The following is a 4579-nucleotide window of genomic DNA, read 5'->3' on the forward strand; positions in this document are numbered from 1 at the left end:
GCCAGATGTTAGTAGGTTCACAGACCTAGGTGGGAGAACACGTTAGTAAATGGGAACTCTGCTTTGTGACACAATAATATTAATCTTCTTTTTTCTCCAGGATAATGCAACCCCTTGGGTTGGTGATTTCAACCAAGTATGGTACTGCACTACTAGAAAAGCTTAGAAACCCTTTTCAGAGTAGGTGTAGGATTTCTCACTCAGCTACTGCCATGCAAGAAGACACTCTACTGTTGTCAGAATGATTTTTACATGCTCTTTTGTCCCCCCACCACCCCAAAAAAACAAAACAATAACGTTTATTGCTATTGTACATCTTTCTTGGAACTTTTTTTGTATAAGGAGAATGCAATCTAAATTTTCAGAATACTTTTAACGCAGTTACTCATGAGAGACTGCTGAGAAAATTAAAAAGTCAGGAGTTAGGAGGCAATGTTCTGTTGTGAATTAGGAATTGCTTATTGAACAGAAACAGGGAGGGTAAAGTAGGGAAACGGGCATTGTACTCAGTGGAGGAGAATAAATAGTGGCATGCCATAGGGTTCTATACTGGGACTGGTGCTATTTAATATATTTATGCATAACTGGATCGTATGAGGTAAATTTGCAGATGACACAAAATTACTAAAGTAGTCACAATGGATGCAGACTGAAAAATTGCAGGAAAACCTTTAAGATGCATTTCACTTTAAAAAAGAAGACTAAGTTAAAAATGTTTCTCATTTCCTTAGGAGGGGTTGAGTTAAAAGTTTGTGTATGACTAGGACACATTTTAGTATAAATCATGTTTTATTGGTGCACAATCAGCAAATACACAATACAAAACAAGAATACAAGGTCAAGATCACCAAAAGTACAACAAAACAATTTTCAAATAATCCCCCCAAAACCCAAACCCCACCCACTCCTGATTTCAAACACCCCCCCCACCCCGAAGCCCCCCCCGAACCCCTACCCATATCCCTAAACCAGCAAGAAAGTAAAGAGACTACTGAGCAAGCTGTGTTCTTATGCCGCTCAGCACGCATTAAACAAGACAACTTTACCCCAACCACCTACCCACAGAATCGATCCCCATCCTACCCAACTAACACCACACACACCTGTCCATACCAACCATCCACACTCAGCCAAACAGCATACCAGCCATCCTGGGAAAACAGCTGAGGGCACATGGTATCATCAGCTAAATGAGTTTAAGATCAAACTTCTGGCCCTAGGGGAAAGCGATTGAATATAGAAGTCCCAGGTCTGCAGGAAAACTTTATTCCGCTTGAAGGATAAGCGGGCATGGCGCTGCTCCAAGAGCATCAAATTATGAAAGTGATTCCTCCAAGCCCAGTAAGCAGGTGCGGTCACTTGCATTCAGACACTAAGTATGATCTTTCCTAAAACAGCAGCCTTCCGGATCAACATCCGATGTCCCCGAGCAGCCACCCTCAAAGATTCATAGCGATTCAAAAGCAAGCCCACCAGCGACATCGGAAGCCGTTCCAGGAAGCGGAGTACGGCCCTCCAAAAAATTTTCACACGAGGGCAACCCCAAAATGCATGAAAAAATGAATTGCATCCCTGGTGACATTTAGGGCATGTGGAGGAAGAAATACCCCCAGCTTTATGTACCCGCTCTAGGGAAAAATATGCTCGATAGACCACTCGAAATTGGCATGGAAAGAGCTCCCCAAGATTTCATAGCCCCCTCAGCGCCCAATAAATGTTCAAAAAGAAGCAAACCCTCTCCAGACCATCACGCAAAGATGGGGTTATTGCTGCCAGGAATGAACTGCGGATTACCCCGAATAGACAACTGATTCAAAACCTGAGGGTCCCCCCCCCCCCAGCAACCCAACCAAGGCCCTCCAGCAGAAGCGCTAAGACCGAATAAGAACACTGGCCGAAATGCGGGGGGCAAAAGGCAGATGGGTATCTGGGACAACGAAAAAGGTTGAAAAAGAGCACATTTAAAGTCCCGAGTAAGATAATCATCACTCCATAAGCACCAGTTACCCAAAGAACGAAGCAGGTATGCAAAGCTATACAGGCCTATGTCCGGAAGTCCCAAACCACCGATTCTCCCCGGGCCAAACAGATAAGTAAGCGAGATCTGAGACTTCTTACCCTGCCAAAGTGCTTATGAAGCTGTTGAAGATCCCTGCACCGAAGACAAAGGGGCAGTAACTGGAACACGTATAGCCAGCGGGGAAAACAACCATCTTATACAATTGAGCTCTGCCATAGAAGGAAAGAGACAGGGACATCCACTGCGCAAGACTACAAGTTGTAGCGGCCAACAAAGCATCAACATTAGCACAATATAGCAGTCCCACGCAGCTCATGAGCTGCATCCCCAAATACTTGAACGAGCCATCCACCCAACATAAAGGAAACCAACCCGGCCACTCCCAACGCACAGAGTCTGCAGTAGCTAGCGCCAAGGATTTATCATAATTAAGCTGAAAACCAGAAAAATCACCATACTCTTCAAAAAGCGACATAAGAGTGGGGAAGGAAGCCCACGGGGAGGTCAAATGAACTAACAAATCATTTGCAAATGTCGAAATCTTAAACTCATGACCTCCAAGACGGACTCCCCTAACCTCCGTATTAGCAGAAATCTCACGAAGCAATGGATCCAACGTGAGCACAAAGAGAAGAGGTGACAAGGGGCAACCCTGTCTAGTACCCCTCTTAATCGAAAAAGTCTCTGAGGAAACCCCATTAACTAACACTGTGGCCTGTGGATTATGATACAATGCTTTCACTAAAGAAGCCCTCCATACCATAATGTTGAGGAGTACAAAACAAAAAGTCCCACAAAACTCTATTGAAGGCCTTGTGGACATCAAAACTGACCAGCAAAGAAGAAACCCTCTCATGCTCCACCTACTCCAGGGATGCCAGAATAGTATGTAGATTCCGAGTGGAAGACCGATCCTGGACAAACCCAACCTGAGGATCACTGCTAGCTGGTTGGCCAATAATTTAGCAAAAAACTTCGCTTCAGCATTCAAAAGGGAGAGGCCTGCAACGGATCTTTCCCAGGCTTAAGCAAAACCACAATCTGAGCTACCTGAAGAGAAGGCGGAAGAGCCCCAGCACATACCACACCATTAAACATGTCAACCAGAACAGGAGCAACGTCCGCGAGTAGAAGTCGATAAAACTCGTTCTGAAAGCCATTGGGCCCTGCCGCCTTATGCAACGGGGAACTTCCAATGACCAGCGTTAACTCATTAACTGTGAAAGGGGCCTGTAATCGTGCGTTCTGGGTCTCTGACACCACCGGGTGAGAGATCTGCTATAAATAGAGCTCCCCCGCCAGCACAGAAGACTGCGGAGCATCGTACAACTCCTGAAAGTAATGTTGAAATACTGCTGCTAATCTTCATCCCTGTGGATGGACCAGACCACCATCTGCCCTACGAAGTTGCAGACTAGGGGAAAATCCCTTAGTGCGCCAAATTAGGTTAGCCAACAACTTCCCGCTCTTATTAGCATGCAAATACAGTTAATATTGATAACAAGTCAAAGATTTCATAGCCCGGTCATGTAGAAGTTCCCGCAAAGCCTGTTGTGAGGCCATCAGTAATGCCCTATTTATTCAGGTGGGATGATCCCCATAGTGGCAACGGTCATCCTGAACCCGGTGTTCCAACCGGAGCACCTAACGGTCGCGCCGTTTTTTTTTTTCTGCTGGAGTAAGCAAGGATCTCTCCTGCAAAACAACTTTAGCTGCCTCCCAATAGAGAAGCGGGTCAACCCTATGAGCCGCATTATGAAAAGCATAATCTTTCCATTTGTCTACCAAAAAAGAATGGAACTACTGGTCAGAATAGAGCGAGACAGGAAATTGCCAATTAAAGCCCCTAGGGGCGTCTCCAGGAAACTCTAAAATAAGAACAATCATAGCATGATCAGAAACATCATACCCCCAATCTCCGCCGATCCCACCTGAGGAAACAAGGAGTCCGTAATCAGCCAGTAATCAATACGGGACTGCGTTGCATGGGCGCTAAACATTATTCGCAGTCTCCAGGATGTAACACCCGCCACACATCAATCAGAGACATAGATGAGGCAAATAATGGAAGGCCTCTAGTCGGGGGCATACCTGTCATGGGGAAGGGGATTAGATTTGTCAATAGTGGGATCAAAAAGTTGGTTAAAATCCCCCCCCCTCACCATGGAAGGTCCTGATGGAGGAGTCTGGTGAGAGATTGGACACATTTAAAAATAGAGTTTTAGAAGCCTAGTCTCCAAATGTATTTCACATATTAGAAAGGACAGATAGAAGATCTCAGGCATTAGCAAAGAAGATGCTAGGGAGGTAACTTTGCTGGAAATGTTCCACCCGAGTCATCACCATCAAAGAAATTGAAACACATAATAGTAATTTTGTAACATATAAAAGAGCAAACTGACAAGAGCAGTGAATGAGTGCTGAATAGTATACAGACCAAAGATCTAAAAGAACTGCAAAATGAGAATTTGCTCATATGATAGTAATCTGTAACCTGAAAATGGCCAATGTAATGTTAGTCTTTAAAAAGAGTTCCAGTGGTGATGTGGGAAACTACAG

The sequence above is a fragment of the Geotrypetes seraphini genome, chromosome 4 (genome assembly GCF_902459505.1).
Source record: "Geotrypetes seraphini chromosome 4, aGeoSer1.1, whole genome shotgun sequence".
Lineage (NCBI taxonomy): Eukaryota > Metazoa > Chordata > Amphibia > Gymnophiona > Dermophiidae > Geotrypetes > Geotrypetes seraphini.